At 51.0% G+C, this 19,296-nt stretch overlaps 1 long non-coding RNA gene across 1 annotated transcript; it reads right to left on the bottom strand.

Moving 5' to 3' along the window:
• Positions 1-17,904: 17,904 nt before the first annotated feature.
• On the bottom strand, positions 17,905-18,567 carry LOC139062383 (uncharacterized). Its single transcript, XR_011515956.1, has 2 exons — positions 18,057-18,567; positions 17,905-17,989 (listed from the first exon to the last, which is right to left on the bottom strand). It is a non-coding gene; the product is annotated as an uncharacterized lncRNA (long non-coding RNA).
• Positions 18,568-19,296: the final 729 nt, after the last annotated feature.

Raw genomic sequence — 19,296 nt, 5'->3', positions numbered from 1 at the left:
ATATTTTTAATTATCTCAACAGTGTATGAAATAGAGTTCTTTTATGTTTTCTTAAATGTTTTTAATAGACTGGAAAGATCTCAGCAGACAGCTTCATGAGAAGTTTTTTTGAGTGGGAGCATGGACATCACTAGGATTGAGATATAGGGGGGGCTTAGCCCCAGGAGCTTGACCTCGAACGTTTTTTGTCACACCCTGCAAAAACTTTGTCAATGAATTCATTATCTGAAGAACATTTAACAAAACCTATTATTTTATCACTTTCTTTTCCTTTCCTACCTTTGTGCATTTTATCTCTTCTTTTTATAAAAAATAACACTTAATCAGTTCATTAGTGGGGTCTATGTTGAAGAAAGATTTTATGTAAGTCCATTAAAAATTAGATATGTTATATTTCCAAATAAAGCTATTCATTTCCGTCTACTGCACTTAACAGGGGGAAATGTTGTAGTCATTTATTTAATTTGTTTAATTATTGTTTAATTATAAATGTTACTGAAATGTGTCAATAAAGAACAAATGAATAATTGTCAAACTTTTATCCTGCCAAATGAGTGTGCAGTTGACAGTTTTAATATATGAATAACACTGCTAAGATATGGAATAAAGGAGTGTGTAATTAACAATTACAAGACAAAATAACAGTATATATAAAAATATCCAACAAGTAGTAGAACTTATAATACAGAAAGTCAACTATACAGATACAACTTGACATAAGGTTGCAGGTCAGATGATAATTATAGTTGTTTTTTTTTCTCAAGGTCTCTTACCTGTTCACTCCTAAATAGCAAACTGTTCAATTTTGCTTGGGAACTTTGTACACAGGTAAATGCTCATAACTGTGCACTCGCCCCTGTTTTCGCTGTAGATCACTGACCTTGACCATGCAGATCTCCTCAGCATCAACCACCTGGTCTCTCTCCTGTTCCTCACTCACTCTCTTAAAGGAGACATAACATGAAAAACCCACTTTTTTATCCATTAACACAGTGTGTTTCACATTTTAAGTGCCTAAGTGAGCAAAAAGGCTTATATTATTCACTGGAGTTGCTATTTAGATATTTAATAATTAAGTTTTGGGCATATTTGTGTCACACCCGGTCATGTCTCCCCGTTTAGTTCAGCCTTGTGTCTCGTTGATTACTCCCACCTGCCTCTCATTTCCCAATCACCTTAGCTCCCAACCCTCCTGTATTTAAACCCTGTCTGTTCTTTGTACTGTGTCGGATCATTGTTTCATTGTCCAGCGTGCTTCAGTATTAAAACCCTTTGAATGTGCTCACCTGTCTGCCTGTTTTCCTGCTCCGCGTTGGATCCTCATCTCAGCTCCGTTCCTCTCAGCAGCGCGCTGACAGAATGATCCGACCAAAACCCGTTGTGAGATCCAGCGAGGAGATTCTCCCGTGGGAGCACCTGCTTCAGTGGCTCACTCCGAGCCACCACCCAGCTTCTCCATCACCTTCCCCTGCTTCAGTTCTGCCTCGCCGAAAACGCCGTCCTCGGCCATCAGCCGCAGCAATCCTCGCTGCTCTCCCGGAACCGGACGAGGGGTCGGACCGGGAGCCGCTTCCGGATCGCTCCAGCTTCGTGGGCACCCGCCTGGCTGTGTGCTCCCCGGGAGTTGGCCCACGGCGTGGGGAGGCATGCCGGGCTCCACCGCAGCGGCTGGTCCCTGGACGGAGCCGCGAGCTCGCTGCAGTTCTGGCTCAGTGCGCCAACTTGGACACGCCCCCAGTCAGACCAGCAGTCCCGTCTCCGGTCCAACTAGCGCCTTCGTCATCTGCAGGCGGAGGAACCACGCCCACAGCCCAGCTGATGGAGCTCCAGGCGGAGCTTGACCGGATCCGCCAGCACGTCAGCCTCCAGGAGAGTCACCTGGACACTCTATCCTCCCCGAACCGCCAGGAGAGGAGTGAGCCCGTCCACCCAGCGGAGCTCGCTGGTCTCCGGGCTGAACTGGCCCAGCTCCATCGAACCCTAAACCTCCAGGAGCTTCAGCTGGACGGGCTGTCCCCCCTGCTCTCACGGCTTCCAGCCCTACCAGTTCCACCACTTCCAGTCCAGCCTGTCCAGGCAGCCCCTCCTGCAGCTGCCTCGCCTCCACTCCAGAGGGCCCAGAAGCAGAAGGGACGGGCTCAGAAGCAGAAGGGATGGGCCCAGAAGCAGACGGTTCCGGTTCTGGCCCCGAAGCGGACGGGTCGGCCCCAGCAGTCGGCGGTCCAGCAGTCGGCGGTCCAGCAGTCGGCGGTCCAGCAGTCGACGCCCCCGGGCCAGAAGTCGACGCCCCCGGACCAGAAGTCGACGCCCCCGGACCAGAAGTCGACGCCCCCGGACCAGAAGTCGACGGACCAGAAGTCGACGGTCCAGAAGTCGACGGTCCAGAAGTCGACGGTCCAGAAGTCGACGGTCCAGAAGTCGACGGTCCAGAGGTCGACGGTCCAGAGGTCGACGGTCCAGAAGTCGACGGTCCAGAAGTCGACGGTCCAGAAGTCGACGGTCCAGAAGTCGACAGTCCAGAGGTCGACGGTCCAGGGCTCTGTGGCCGACGCCCCTGCCAGTCCTGTGGCCGACGCCCCTGCCAGTCCTGTGGCCGACGCCCCTGCCAGTCCTGTGGCCGACGCCCCTGCCAGTCCTGTGGCCGACGCCAGTCCTGTGGCCGACGCCTCTTCCTCGTGTTCTGAAGTCGACGCCTCTTCCTCGTGTTCTGAAGTCGACGCCTCTTCCTCGTGTTCTGAAGTCGACGCCTCTTCCTCGTGTTCTGAAGTCGACGCCTCTTCCTCGTGTTCTGAACTCGACGCCTCTGATGACGTCGCCTGTCCAGAAGTCGACGCCTCTGATGACGTCGCCTGTCCAGAAGTCGTCGCCCCTGATGACGACGTGTCCGAAGTCGTCGCCCCTGATGACGACGTGTCCGAAGTCGTCGCCCCTGATGACGACGTGTCCGAAGTCGTCGCCTCCTCCTCTGATGACGACGTGTCCGAAGTCGTCGCCTCCTCCTCTGATGACGACGTGTCCGAAGTCGTCGCCTCCTCCTCTGATGACGACGTGTCCGAAGTCGTCGCCTCCTCCTCTGATGACGTCGCCTCCTCCTCTGATGACGTCCCGTCTGATGACGTCGCCTCCTCCTCTGATGACGTCCCGTCTGATGACGTCGCCTCCTCCTCTGATGACGTCCCGTCTGATGACGTCGCCGCCACGTCCGATGACGTCGCCTCCTCCTCTGATGACGTCCCGTCTGATGACGTCGCCGCCTCCTCTGATGACGTCCCGTCTGATGACGTCGCCGCCTCCTCTGATGACGTCGCCGCCACGTCCGATGACGTCCCGTCTGACGACGTCCCCAAAGTCGGCTCGTCTGACGACGTTGCCGCCTCCTCTGATGACGTCCCCGAAGTCGGCTCGTCGCCGCCTCCTCTGATGAAGTCCCCGAAGTCGGCTCGTCTGATGACATCGCCGCTGCCTCGTCCTCTGAAGTCGGCTCGTCCGATGACATCGCCGCTGCCTCGTCTGGGGATGCTCTTTGCACTCAAAAGGCCGACGCTCCATCCAGCCCGGCGTCTCCACGGTCTCCGGTTCCGATGGTGGTTTTGAGGGCAACGCCGGCCCAGCCTGCAGTGACTTTGTCGCCGGCCCAGCCTGCAGTGACTTTGTCGCCGGTCCAGCCTGCAGTGACTTTGTCGCCGGCCCAACCTGCAGAGCTCCTCTTTGCCGCAGGCGCCGGCCTCGAAGGGCCCGTCGCCTCCTCATCTGTCGCAGGCGCCGGCCTCGAAGGGCCCGTCGCCTCCTCATCTGCCGCAGGCGCCGGCCTCGAAGGGCCCGTCGCCTCCTCATCTGCCGCAGGCGCCGGCCTCCAAGGGCCCGTCGCCTCCTCATCTGCCGCAGGTGCCGGCCTCCAAGGGCCCGTCGTCTCCTCCTCTGCCTCAGACGCCGGCCTTCCAGTGCTCGTCGTCTCCTCCTCTGCCTCAGACGCCGGCCCCCAGAGCTCGTCGTCTCCTCCTCTGCCTCAGACGCCGTCCTCCAAGAGACTGTCGTCGCATCCTCCTCTGCCCCTCAGCTGGTCCCTCTGTTCCTCTGGGCCCTTCCTCCTGGTTCCCCTCCTCCCACCCTGCTCCTCGTTCCTGTGGGCGTCTGGGATCCGCCCCTTGAGGGGGGGTACTGTCACACCCGGTCATGTCTCCCCGTTTAGTTCAGCCTTGTGTCTCGTTGATTACTCCCACCTGCCTCTCGTTTCCCAATCACCTTAGCTCCCAACCCTCCTGTATTTAAACCCTGTCTGTTCTTTGTACTGTGTCGGATCATTGTTTCATTGTCCAGCGTGCTTCAGTATTAAAACCCTTTGAATGTGCTCACCTGTCTGCCTGTTTTCCTGCTCCGCGTTGGATCCTCATCTCAGCTCCGTTCTTCTCAGCAGCGCGCTGACAATTTGTCCACCCGTTCAGTTTTTCACATCTATTACATCAGTAATTTATTTCGTCAGGTTAACTACCAAATATGGTAATGGCCCTCGGCTAAACACAGAGCCAATCCGCCATTTTTTCTTCTCGCTAAGATTTTTTGTAGTCCTATTGGAAAAATGCAGAATGTCTGGTTATTTTAGCCACACACAGCTCAAAACTGTTCCTCGTTTTAAGGAAGGGTGGTGTGGCAGTATTTAAACCCAGGAGCTGATGACACTACTGCTAAAAAAACACAGAAGAAAAAGTAGTGTGTTTGTGTGTGTGTGTGTGTGTATGTGGCCGCGCGCGCGGTTCGTTCGTTCGTTCGTTCGTTCGTTCTGTCTCCAGGCTAGTGGCTAAGTACTGAGGGCTTCATCTATCTAAAAGGAGTCATTTCCATCTGAATGTGGCAGCGACGGGACACAGCAGCAGAGCGGTAAGCTTCATATAACTCTAAAATGTCGACAAACTTTACTTTAGATTTACGGGCATTAGCAGCACTAAAGCGTTAGCATCCGGCTTGCTATCGCTAGCACAGTATGCTAGTAAAGTTAGCACCCAGATTAAGGTGGATTTGGCTGATTTTCGTGGAATAAAAGGTGATTTCTGATCGACGCCTTCTTTTACACCAGATGATAACCTTCCATTGATTGTAACAGCAGAGAGCCTGTGTGTTATTCTACGTGAGTGTGATGCATAGGCGTCATTTTAACCGGGGACGCCGGGGACATGTCCCCGGCAAAATTTGTGATTGGCAGCTGTGTCCCCCCCACTTTCAAAAAATCCTGCTGATGAGGATTTTTGTTTTACCAGCTCAGATCTCATACCAGGGTCGGCAACCTGTTCCCATCAAAGAGCCATTATTACCCGTTTCCCACAGTAATGAAAACACTGGGAGCCACAGCAGAGCGGCGTTGTGGGCGGGGCCTACCCTCAGACAGCAGAGAGCTGCTCACAACCAGGTGACAGCAGCCGGTACCATGGGCGTCGCACCCGTGGGGGATGCAACACCCACACTTTTCCAGCTGTTTTGCTCACCTCCACTCCAGTCTGGTTTCTTTAGGTCGCACTCACTCTGTTTGCCTCATCTCCTTCTTCACCTCCCCTATTCTGACAGCCGATGTCGGGTTCAAGGAGAGCAGGAGAGGGAGGGACGGAAGACCTCGACTGAATTCATAATTTTACATCTTGACATTAGCTGTACAAAGTCTGAGTTTGATCAAGTGAAGAACAATAATTTGCAGAGGTTTATAACAGGCACAGCGCCAGGTTTTCACTTTTGGGTGGGCCACGGTAATTTTGTACGGACCTTAATAAGCAGAGACTTAAGTGAAGCAGGCAGGTCGCGCTAGAAAATTTTGTTTAAAAAGACGTCATAAATGTGTTCCCCCGTCATTTTCATTTCTAAAATATGAAGTAAAAACTCCCAATTTAATTTTCATTCATTTGTCATTAATATGTAGTCTACACCCGTGCGTTAAGTGGACCATCTTCCAGTAAAAGCAAAGCATCCGGCCCACCTCTCCAAATGCGTAAAATGTGCATCACAGCCACTAGGCGCACCGTGCGCACCGTCAGCTGTCAGCCCAGACAAGAGCAGAGCAACTAGAGAAAGAATAGAGGATAATTGTGTCTGGATGTGGATGGAGATTACATTTTACAGCAGCCTGATCATCATTCAAACACTTAAACCATCACCTGTCTTCTAGTCCACGCTATCAGCATTATTTTAATTGGTGTGTGTGTGTGTGTGTGTGTGTGTGTGTGTGTGTGTTTTCCACTTCAAACACTGGTCTAACCAACCAGACCAGCGTGTCCAGTAACATATTAATGTTACAATTAAACAATTTCACTTCATGTAGGCTAGGAACATTTCACCTGCCGTGGCCCGACCACTTCTGCTCCACATGAACTTTGAGTGATCAAATATCTCTACAGGTGTTTTATGAGCTGAAGAGGCGACTGGATGCATCATGCGTCTCCATATTGGAGACAGGAACAAGCGCTATTCAGCCAAACTTTCATAATTTCATAAAAATAACATTTTTCCAAGTGACACATCCCTCAGAGAGACCGGGTTTCCAGACCGCTTCAGTGGGAGGAAATCAACCAACATCCTTGAGTTTATCCGTCAAAATAAACAGTCAAATGGAAATATCTGTAACCTGTCATTTAACTCTTTTGCTTTCTTGTGAAGATTGTTGCAAAGAGAAACAACTAAACCTGATTAACCCCAGAGCCACACGCACTGCACTGTAGTCCGTGACTGTAAGGGGGAAACGATTTAATCGGATCATTTTCTTTTCAACATGGTTTAATGTAGTTTCATTCAGTACAAACTTTAGTTGCACCAATCTAACGAGACAGAGTCTGGATTTGTATTCTGAACAGTTTAAACATGTTTAAAACGGAGACGTGCGTGACGCGTCTAAAATTCGCACCTGCTCCGCTATTATGGAAATTAAACTAACAAGATGAATAACATAATTATTTTAGGCACATACAACATCCCCCACACTTTTGAAAAGCTTGCAACGCGCCTGGTCGCCCGTGTACGTCAAAGTTATCTTTCATAAAAAGATAATCAATAAAACGATTAAATAAAGTGGATCCATAAGCTGTAGACCGTCTCTGCCTTCAATAATATTTTACTGAGCAGGTGCCACTTTTGTCATACGTTTCTTTTTAAAACATGTTTAGACTGTTCAGAATACAAATCCAGGCTCTGTCACGTTTGATTGTTGTAATTAAACTTTGTAGGTGGGGAAGGTCGGAAAGCAGCTCAGAAGCGCATATGATTACGCACAAGCGTGACCCGTCAACCCGGTCTCACAGTAAGACCGGGTTGGACCTGTTCAGGTTTACGCAGACAATCTTAACATTTAGAATTGGCATACAGATGTAAAATTAATGCAGTAAAATATAAAGCATTTTATTTAAATATCCAGTCATTATTTTATAAGCACAGAGAGCTGCATCAGATGGATGGAGGAGCCGCATGCGGCTCCAGAGCCGCAGGTTGCCGACCCCTGTGCTAGCCTACTTTATTGTCCCCAGCAATTTTTAAGCCCCACTCAAGTGTATGGTTATTGTCCCCAGCAATTCTGACAACAAACTGACGCCCTTGGTGTGATGTAATCTTAGCATCCAGTAAATAAAGTCCCATATCAGCTAAAATGCAGCGTGACAGTCATTAAAGTGCGTCAACACAGTGGATTTAATAGAGTTTTAAAGAACGATCTCTGAGTGAAGTGAGATTAGTTTTTTGTCTCACTGCAGATATAAAAACTAACTCTGCATCAGTCAGACGCAGCAAAGCTCACTGTCTGTATGAGCGTGAGCGTCGGAAAGCTGATAAAATCAGCTGTAAAATAATTAAAACAAAAGTAAAAATGCTCCTTTGCTTTTTACAGTCCACATCCAGAAGGCTGGAGCCGTGTTTCACTGACAGGCTGTCAGACTAACGCCCTGATGAGCTCAGCTGGGACAAACTGGTCTGATGTTTAGGTAATTGAAGATCTGCTTCTCCAAGGCCTTGAGATGCTGGTAAAATATAATTTAGCCAGCTTGCTAATGTTACTTTTCTTCTCCTCTAAGGAACACAGAACGTTCAAATGTTGGAGCTTCACTTCACCTACTGAGGAAGGAGACCCACCAGTAAAGAGACAGTCTGGACCAGACCAAAGTGAGTGATGACACACCTCAGCCACCCTCATCATTAAGAACACCTCACCCCCTGAATCACTCCGTCTGATGACAGCAGAGTGATTTATTTGATGTTTTACTTGTTTAGTCTGTTTAGAAATTATTGAATTACATTATTTTCTGTAATCGACCATCTGATCTGGATGTGTGCAGAATAACTTTCCCCAAATTCAGCAGCAGCTGGCCTACAAAAACAGCTGCAGCATGTAGTAAGTCTGTCTGCACTGCTCTCTAATGAGCTTCCTTTCATAAGGAATCATTTGTATAATTTTAGTGTCACTATTTTATTACATTTGTAAGAATATGAAGTCACTGCAGCAAAGTGAACTTGTGAACAAACACAAACGTGACTATAAACATGAAAGCTAAAGAAACAACTTTCCTAAAGCTGCTTGTAAACAAAATATGTCATTAAAGTTATTGTCTATCATTGCAGAATATGGCGATGACATCATGGAAGCGTCACCTTATCGTGGTGGAGGAGTTTGAGTGCCCTAATGATCCTAGGAGCTATGTTGTCTGGGGCACTTAGTGCCCCTGGTAGGGTCTCCCATGACAAATTGGTCTTAGGTGAAGGGTGAGACAAAGAACGGTTCGAAGGATCTTTCATGGCGGTTAAAACGAAGAGTTGGAGTACCCGGCCCGGAGGGTTACCGGGGTCCCACCCTGGAGCCAGGCCTGGGGTTGGGGCCCGTGAGCGAGCGCCTGGTGGCCAGGCTTTCGCCCATGGGGCCCGGCCGGGCCCAGCCTGAACCGGATACATGGGCTCGTCCAACTGTGGACCCACCACCCGCAGGAGGAACATGAAGGGTCCGGTGCAATGCGAATCGGGTGGCAGACCAAGGCGGGAGCCTTGGCGGTCCAATCCCCGGACAAGAAAACTAGTTTTTGGGACATGGAACGTCACCTCGCTGGCGGGGAAGGAGCCGGAGCTTGTGGCAGAGGTTGAGCGGTACCGGCTAGATATAGTCGGACTCACCTCGACACATTGCATTGGCTCTGGAACCCGAGACCTGGAGAGGGGTTGGACACTCTACTTTGCTGGAGTTGCTCCGGGTGAGAGGCGGAGGGCTGGGGTTGGCTTTTTGTTAGCCCCGAGACTCTCTGCCTGTGTGTTGGGGTTTACCCCGGGGGACAAGAGGGTAGCTTCCTTGCGCCTTCGGGTCGGGGAACGGGTCCTGACTGTTGTTTGTGCTTATGGGCCAAATATCAGTTCAGAGTACCCACCCTTTTTGGAGTCCCTGGGACGAGTGCTAGATAGTGCTCCATCAGGGGACTCCATTGTCCTGCTGGGGGACTTCAATGCTCATGTGGGCAATGACAGCTTGACCTGGAGGGGTGTGATTGGGAGGAACGGCCCACCTAATCTGAACTCGAGCGGTGTTTTGTTATTGGACTTCTGTGCAAGCCGCAGTTTGGCCATAACGAACACCATGTTCGAACATAAGGATGCCCACCGGTACACTTGGTACCAGGGCAGCCTAGGTCACAGGTCGATGATAGATTTTGTAGTCGTATCATCTGACCTGCGGCCGTATGTTTTGGACACCCGAGTGAAGAGAGGGGCGGAGCTGTCAACTGATCACCACCTGGTGGTGAGTTGGATCAGATGGCAAGGGAACATGCCGCGTAGACCTGGCAGACCCAAACGCATAGTGAGGGTCTGCTGTGAACGCCTGGCTGAAGAACCTGTCAAGACGGTCTTCAACTCCCACCTCCGGCAGAGCTTTGACCACGTCCCGAGAGCAGTGGGGGACATTGAGTCCGAGTGGGCCTTGTTCTACTCTGCGATTGTCGAGGCGGCTGTTGCTAGCTGTGGTCGTAAGGTGGCCGGTGCCAGTCGTGGTGGCAACCCCCGTACCCGCTGGTGGACACCAGAGGTTCGGGGAGCCGTCAGGCTGAAGAAGGAGGCCTACAGGGCGTGGCTGGTCTGTGGGTCTCCGGAGGCAGCAGACAGGTACCGGATAGCCAAGCGGGGTGCAGCAGTGGCAGTTGCCGAGGCAAAATCTCGGGCGTGGGAGGAGTTTGGTGAGGCCATGGAGAAAGACTATCGATCGGCTCCAAAGAGGTTCTGGCAAACTGTCCGGCGCCTCAGGAGAGGAAGGCAGCAACTCGCTCACACTGTTTACAGTGGGGATGGGGAGCTGCTGACGTCAACTGAGGCTATAGTCGGACGGTGGAAGGAATACTTTGAGGAGCTCCTCAATCCCATCAATGCGCATTCCGAGGATGAACCAGAGCTGGGAGGCCTGGGGATGGACTGTCCGATCTCGGGGGCAGAAGTTGCTGAGGTAGTCAAACAACTACACAGCGGCGGAGCCCCGGGGGCGGATGAGGTTCGTCCTGGGTATCTCAAGGCTATGGATGTTGTAGGGCTGTCATGGTTGACACGTATCTACAACATTGCGTGGTCATCGGGGGCAGTTCCTAGGGAGTGGCAGACCGGGGTGGTGGTCCCCATCTTTAAGAAGGGTGACCTGAGGGTGTGTTCCAACTATAGGGGGATCACACTCCTCAGCCTCCCTGGAAAGGTCTACTCCAAGGTACTGGAGAGGAGGGTCCGATCGATAGTTGAATCTCAGATAGAGGAGGAGCAATGTGGTTTTCGTCCTGGCCGTGGAACTGTGGACCAGCTCTATACCCTTGCAAGGGTGATGGAGGGGGCATGGGAGTTTGCCCAACCAATCCACATGTGCTTTGTGGATTTGGAGAAGGCTTATGACCGTGTCCCCAGGGGCACCCTGTGGGGGACGCTCCAGGAGTATGGGGTGGGTGGCTTTCTGTTAAGGGCCATTCAGTACCTTTACCAGAGAAGCGTGAGTTTGGTCCGCATAGCCGGTAGTAAGTCGGACCTTTTCCCAGTGAGGGTTGGACTCCGCCAGGGCTGCCCTTTGTCACCGGTTCTGTTCATCACTTTTATGGACAGAATTTCTAGACGCAGCCGTGGTGTGGAGTGTGTTGAGTTTGGTGGCAGGAGAATCTCGTCTCTGCTTTTTGCGGATGATGTGGTCCTCCTAGCTTCATCCAGCTCTGACCTTCAGCTCTTGCTGGGTAGGTTCGCGGCCGAATGTGAAGCGGCTGGGATGAGGATCAGCACCTCCAAATCCGAGACCATTGTTCTCGACCGGAAAAGGGTGGCTTGCCACCTCCGGGTCGGGGGAGAGGTCCTACCTCAAGTGGAGGAGTTTAAGTATCTCGGGGTCTTGTTCACGAGTGAGGGTAGGAGGGATCGGGAGATCGACAGGCGGATTGGTTCAGCGTCTGCAGTGATGCGGACGCTGAGCCGATCTGTCGTGGGGAAGAGGGAGCTGAGCCAGAAAGCCAGGCTCTCGATTTACCGGTCGATCTACGTCCCAATCCTCACCTATGGTCATGAGCTTTGGGTAATGACCGAAAGAACGAGATCGCGGATACAAGCGGCCGAAATGAGTTTCCTCCGTAGGGTGGCCGGGCTCAGCCTTAGAGATAGGGTGAGGAGCTCGGACATTCGGGAGGGACTCGGAGTAGAACCGCTGCTCCTCCGGATCGAAAGGAGCCAGTTGAGGTGGTTTGGGCATCTGGTCAGGATGCCTCCTGGACGCCTCCCCGGGGAGGTGTTTCGGGCATGTCCTGCCGGCAGAAGGCCCCCGGGTCGACCCAGGACACGTTGGAGAGGTTACATCTCCAATCTGGTCCGGGAACGCCTTGGGGTAATGCCGGAGGAGCTGGTGGACAAGGCCGGGGAGAGGACGGCCTGGAGCTCCCTAGTTGGGATGCTGCCCCCGCGACCCGGACCCGGATAAGCGGAGGAAGACGACAACGACGACGACATCATGGAACTGGTCTTTGGAAAAGTTTTCCCTGAACCAACTCCGGGACCAGTTTGAAGCCCACATACTGCCCCTCCCTCATCATCAGGAAACATCAATCCGTATCCTGAGGACAACAGAAGACGGCAGGAGGACAGGAACTCTGAGACCTAGATACCACCAGCACCGAGACACAAAGCACCTGTGTGCACAACGCCTGTTTTAACTACTAAAGCCTGTTTATTATATTGTTCTACTTATTTGCTGTGAGGTTAATACTTAGAACATTTGTATATTAATGTAAACAATTAAAAAAATCACTGATTGTATGTTTTCTTTTAGATGTAATGGTCCAAACTCAGCCTTGTAGACATTTATTGCATCCTGTAGGTAAATACACAGAACAGGCTCAGATCCAGGATGACCCAGCATGCTCTTCTTCCATTCTGGCTGTTAGGGATTTTATCAATAACTCAGTGCCTACTGATGTTTTCACCTAACGGTATTTATTTAGAATGCAGGTAAGATTTAACTATATTTGTTAGCAAAGCAGACTGATCTTGGGAATTTCACTGCAGCACTGATGTCCACCTCTCTGTACACATTAGAGAGAATTACCACTTTACAGCTAAACACATATTTAATAAAGATATAGGCTACGCATTGCAGACAATAAAAACAAAGTTGTAAGCATTAGAATTATAATGATCACATTAAAGAACATTTGGAGGAATGTTCTTTATTTTTGACTAGAATCTCAAATCTTTAAATTAAAATGTAACTGCTTTTTATCAATTTTCAGCCATTAAGACACCCAATATAAAATAAGACTACTTATAAAATTATTTATAATTTTATGTATGTGTCATGGTCGGTGGTATATGCCTAACCCACGACATACAGAATCAATCCACAAGTCAGAATTAGAGTTAAATAATGATTTATTATAAAGGAGAAATTGCAGGAACAAAATGTCAGGCTGGACTGCTGGGATCCGGTGGGGGGAGTCTGAAGGACGAAAAAATGTCAGGACTGGTTGCAGAAAAATGGGAATAATGGATCAGTTAAGACTTACGGTCTGAAGGTTCAGTTAGAATGTTCGGGAGAGGTTGGTTGTCTGGTCTGGGGGTGAAGCAGATGGCTTACTGAGTTAGAGGAAGCTGAGAGGCCAGGCGAGGAGGGAGCTGAGCAATTACTGAGCAGGAGATCCAGGAGGAAGGTGGGGAGCCGGCGTGGGGGAGACCATGGGAGGACGCTGAGAGGCGAATGGCAGGTTGACCAGGTAGTTATTGTAACAGGATGTCTGGGTGAAAAGGTAGGAAGACAAGTGGTCAAAAATCATGAAGAGCTCAAAATCCAGAAAAAAGTCAAATCACTAGGAGATACAAGTTGTTCGGCTGTTAGTTGAGTACCCAAGTAGAGTTAATCATCCAGCAAAGTGAAGCCGCCTCTCAGGTGCTTAAATATCCCCTGGCAGGTGATGAGTGGATTGCTTGCAGCTGCTAGCAACTTCCCCACAACCGGACACGCCCACCTGCAGAGGAAAGGAAGCTCAAAAAGTAAATCAGAGAAAGATGACACCCCCAGACCGTGACAGTATCCCCCCCTAAGGGACGCCCCCGGCGTCCAGACAGAGGAGGCGGAGGAGGAGGAGGAGGCAGCCCGGGCCGCCTCGAAATCCCGGACGAGCGAGGGGTCCACAATCCAAGACCCAGGCACCCATTGCCTGTGTTCGGGCCCGTAGCCCTCCCATTCCACCAGGTATTGGCGACCACGGCCACGGCGCCGAACGTCCAGGAGACGCCGAACCCGGAAACCGAGACCCCCATCAGCCAACTGAACAGGAGGAGGCGGATCCGGAGGAGGAGGACAGAGAGGACTGGAGGAGACAGGTTTAAGGAGGGAAACATGGAAAACGGGGTGAACCTTCATATGAGAGGGCAGCTCCAGGCGAACGGAAGAGGGGTTGATAACGGAGGAGACAGTGAAAGGGCCGATGTACCGGGGAGACAACTTCTTACAATGATCCCTGAGAGGGATGTCCCGGGTTGACAGCCAGACGCGCTGACCAGGCGCATAGTCTGGGGCCCGCCTACGGCGTCGATCAGCCAGGCGCTGGTTGCGGGCGGCAGTCCTCTGCAGAGCCTTCTGCGCAGCTGACCATGTGCGCTTGGCGCGCCTCAGGAACTGGGGGACGGAGACTACAGAGGAGGGAAACTTGGAAGGGAACAAGCAGGGTTGAAAACCGTGTGAAACTTCGAAAGGTGACAAACCGGTGGAGGATGAGATGTGAGAGTTGTGGGCATACTCGACCCAGGGTAATTCAACACTCCAGTGGGAGGGGTTGGACGAACAAAGGCAACGAAGCATGGCCCCCAGTTCCTGGTTCATCCTTTCGCATTGACCATTGGACTGGGGGTGGTACCCGGAGGTGAGGGCGACTTTGGCCCCGAGGCAGGTGGCGAAGTCCCTCCAGACTCTGGAGACAAACTGGGGACCTCGATCTGAAAGGATCTCAATAGGGATTCCATGCAGCCTGAAAACATGTCTGGTGAGCAGAGTGGCAGTTTCGGAAGCTGAGGGGAGAGCCTTTAAGGGGACGAGGTGACAAGCCTTAGAGAACCGGTCCACGACTGTCATGATAACAGAGAAGCCTCGGGAGGATGGCAGGCCTGTTACAAAATCCAAAGCGATGTGGGACCATGGCCTGGAAGGGATGGGTAATGGGTTAAGCAAACCGGGGGGAGGCTGATTACTGGCTTTACTACGGGCACAGACGTGGCAAGCGGCTATGTATTCCTTTGTGTCTTTAAACATAGTGGGCCACCAAAAAAAACGTCTGATAAGGGCTACTGTGTGACTAACCCCTGGATGGATCGAGAATTTTGCAGTATGACCCCAGTGGATGACCTTGTGTCTAACAGACGGAGGAACGAAAAGAGTGTTGAGGGGTACCTTGACTGGACCAGGAGTGGTCTTGAGCGCCTCGAGTACCTGATCTCGGATCTCCCAAGTTATAGAGCCAACTACACAGTCAGGAGGGAGAATGGTGGCGGGTTCGGAGTTAGAGTCAGCTGAAAACTGTCGAGAGAGGGCGTCGGGTTTTATGTTCTTGGTTCCGGGTCTGTAAGAGAGGATGAAATGGAAACGTGAGAAAAACATAGACCATCTGGACTGCCTGGGGTTTAGCCTCTTTGCCTCCTTCAGATAGGCGAGGTTCTTGTGGTCAGTCCATATGATAATGGGTTGCTCAGCTCCCTCCAACCAGTGCCTCCACTCCTCCAGGGCGAGTTTGATGGCCAGGAGCTCCCGGTCTCCCACATCATAATTCCTCTCGGCTGGGGATAGACGTCGGGAGAAAAAGGCACAGGGGTGGAGACGGTGGTCAGAGGGAGAAACCTGGGACAACACGGCCCCCACACCAGCATCAGATGCGTCCACCTCGAGGGTGAACTGTTGAGAGGGGTCTGGTCTGGTGAGGACTGGTGCTCGGGTAAATCTGTCCTTTAGAGCCGCAAACGTCATCTCAGCAGTGGAGTCCCAAACAAAAGGTTTCTTTATAGATGTCAACTGTGTCAGGGGTGCGGCCATCTGGCTGAATCCTTTAATAAAACATCTATAAAAATTGGCAAACCCCAAGAAGCGTTGCAGCTCTTTACGTGTGGCAGGGGTGGGCCAGTCCCGGACCGCCTGGACCTTTTCAGGATCAGGCCCCAGTCTCCCACTCTCCAGGACAAAACCCAAAAACTTTACAGTGGGGGCGTGAAATTCACATTTCTCCGCCTTGACGTAGAGGCGGTTCTCCCGCAGGCGGTGGAGCACAGCTCGAACATGTCTGGAATGCTCCTCCGGGGTCCTCGAAAAGATCAGAATATCATCAAGGTAAATCGTGACAAACTTATTTACAAAATCAGCCAAAACTGTGTTCACCAGTGTCTGGAAAACGGCCGGGGCTTTGGTGAGCCCAAACGGCATCACAAGGTACTCGAAATGTCCTATCGGTGTCTTGAACGCCGTCTTCCATTCATCACCCTCCTTTATACGGACGAGGTGGTATGCGTTCCTCAGGTCGAGTTTGGTGAAAACAGAGGCGTCCTGTATGGGTTCAAATGTTGAGGACAACAAGGGCAATGGATATTTATTTCTTACTGTGATCTTATTAAGCTCCCGGTAGTCGATACAGGGCCGAAGGGTCCCATCCTTCTTGGAGACGAAGAAAAACCCAGCTCCAAGGGGAGACGTGGATGGTCGAATGATTCCAGCAGCGAGTGACTCAGATATGTATTTCTCCATGCATTGTCATTCAGGTTTGGAGATGTTGTACAGTCGACTAGACGGGAGAGGAGCTCCAGGAAACAGGTCAATTGCACAATCAAAACTCCTGTGGGGCGGTAGAGAGCAAGCCTTATCTTTAGAGAAGGCCTGCTGAAGGTCATGATACTCCTCTGGAACGCCGGTGAGGTCCGGTGGTGGGAGAGCTGGAGCCTTGAGGATGGGACGGGTTCTAGCTGAGCCCAAACAGGTGACATGGCATTGATCACTCCACTCCTCCACTACGTTAGAAACCCAGTTTACGCGGGGGTTGTGGAGCCTTAACCACGGATGCCCCAGGACGATGGGTGACTGATGGCAGGGAAAAACAAAAAAGGTTAAAGATTCATGGTGATTTCCAGAAACAGAGAGACGAACAGGGACCGTCATGTGGGTTATAGAAGTAAGATGGCTACTGTCCAGAGAGACCACCCAGGTTGGAACCTCGAGAGGGATGATGGAGATGCTGAGCTGTTTTATGATCTTAGGGTCAAGTAGGTTTTGCTCACACCCAGAATCTATCAACGCCTAAGTGGCTATGGAGGAGTGCTCGTATGTTAAGGAACAGTCTAGGGCACAACGGGAAATAGCTAGATCAGATGAGCCGCCCACCAGAATTCTAGGTCCTATTTGTGGGCCCTGGAGTTTAAAGCCTTGGAGCAGGTAGAGACAAAATGGCCGGCTAGGCCGCAATATAAACAAAGACCAGACCTCATCCTCTGATTGCGTTCTTCTGGGGTTAGTTTTGCCCGACCCAACTGCATGGGTTCGCTGGGTGGTGAGGGCGGTGCCGGCTGAGCAACCCGGAGCTGAGTGTGTGGAGATGGGGTAAGGTATGAGTGGTTACCTCTATGCCGGTCGTTTAACCTCCTCTCAATCCGTTTGCAGAGTGCTATAAGAGCCTCTAGAGTCTCTGGCTCCTGGCAGTACGCCAGTTGGTCCTGGAGGCGCTCGTTTAGGGCCTGTGAGAACGCTCCCTTTAAGGACTCCTCATCAAGAGTGGATGCGGAGGCCAGGGTCCTGAACTCAATGGCAAAGTCAGACACATGTTGCCTCCCTTGGCGGAGGCTCCAAAGCCGTTTGGCTATCTCAGAAGCGGGCTCAGATTTATCAAACGTCAGGTTGAACTCAGAAATGAACTCAGAAAACATACCTGTGAGAAAGGTCGGGGAACGGCTCCTGGCTTCCGCCCATCTGAGAGCCCTGCCGCGCAGCAACCCCACTATGTAAGATATCTTAGCTGCGTCTGTAACAAAAGACTCCGGGGAGCGTTGGAACGCCAAGCTGCATTGGAGGAGAAAGCCTCTACATGAGCTCCGATCTCCGTCGAATGTCTCCGGTGGAGGAGACAAGGCGACCCGGAAGTTGGATGGGCCGGATGGTACCGGTGAAGTGGGCCCGGGCGGGGTCGGAGCTACGGGAACAGAGGGTTCCGGGCGGGTGAGCTGATCGTTTAGTTGTTTCATCATAGCGCCTAATTGAGACAGAGCTTGGTTAGTACTGAATAGTTGTTCAGACAGGGATTGCAGGGTCAAACTGTGTTGTGACAAAGTTTCAGCAACAGATTCTGTACTGAGGTTAGGTTGTTGGCTGGATGATTCTGTCATGGTCGGTGGTATATGCCTAACCCACGACATACAGAATCAATCCACAAGTCAGAATTAGAGTTAAATAATGATTTATTATAAAGGAGAAATTGCAGGAACAAAATGTCAGGCTGGACTGCTGGGATCCGGTGGGGGGAGTCTGAAGGACGAAAAAATGTCAGGACAAGTTGCAGAAAAATGGGAATAATGGATCAGTTAAGACTTACGGTCTGAAGGTTCAGTTAGAATGTTCGGGAGAGGTTGGTTGTCTGGTCTGGGGGTGAAGCAGATGGCTTACTGAGTTAGAGGAAGCTGAGAGTCCAGGCGAGGAGGGAGCTGAGCAATTACTGAGCAGGAGATCCAGGAGGAAGGTGGGGAGCCGGCGTGGGGGAGACCATGGGAGGACGCTGAGAGGCGAATGGCAGGTTGACCAGGTAGTTATTGTAACAGGATGTCTGGGTGAAAAGGTAGGAAGACAAGTGGTCAAAAATCATGAAGAGCTCAAAATCCAGATAAAAGTCAAATCACTAGGAGATACAAGTTGTTCGGCTGTTAGTTGAGTACCCAAGTAGAGTTAATCATCCAGCAAAGTGAAGCCGCCTCTCAGGTGCTTAAATATCCCCTGGCAGGTGATGAGTGGATTGCTTGCAGCTGCTAGCAACTTCCCCACAACCGGACACGCCCACCTGCAGAGGAAAGGAAGCTCAAAAAGTAAATCAGAGAAAGATGACACCCCCAGACCGTGACAGTATGTATATATATATATAGGTAGAGATCTTAATAAAATATATTCTTTTAATGGTGTTTTAATGAGCTGTATCATTTTTTAATACATTTTTTATAGAAATAAATAAGCAAGCAGCATTCCTTGTGTGTGTGTGTGTGTGTGTGCGCGCGCGCGCGCGTGCCTGCTCGCTTGTCCTTCCGTCGGCCGTGACGGGTGTGTGTGTGTGTGTGCGCGCGCGCGCACATGCCTGCTCGCTTGTCCCTCCGTCGGCCGTGACGGGTGTGTGTGAGTGACTACAGACAAATGCATGAGAGCGTTAGCAGCCTTGAAACAGCTTGATGAACTACTCTCCCCACATGTTTTAAAAATGCTAATATGCTATGCTAAATAATGATTTCTCTATAGAACTACAAAGTCCGACTGGGGGAGGAGAGTACAGGTCTGCACTATGGAGGGGGGGCGGAGTTTACAGCTCCTCCTCCAGTTTAAAGAGACAGTACCCCAAAACGGCTCGTTCTCAAGACTCTCCTCAGAACAGGGGTAGATGAGGGTCTGTAGAGCAACAATAATGAGGAAATCAGACCAAAGAACTGCAGTTCCACTGTATTTAGACCCCAACTGAAGGATTTAGATGTAAAAAGGAATAACTTAAAAGCATGTTATGTCTCCTTTAAAAAATCTTCGTATATCCATCTAGCCAACACATTGAAAAACATTTTCAATTTCTAATGCCAAAACAA

The sequence above is a fragment of the Nothobranchius furzeri genome, chromosome 13, assembly GCF_043380555.1.
Source record: "Nothobranchius furzeri strain GRZ-AD chromosome 13, NfurGRZ-RIMD1, whole genome shotgun sequence".
In the NCBI taxonomy this organism is placed as follows: Eukaryota; Metazoa; Chordata; class Actinopteri; order Cyprinodontiformes; family Nothobranchiidae; genus Nothobranchius; species Nothobranchius furzeri.
This window is presented reverse-complemented; position numbering and strand designations above follow the sequence as displayed.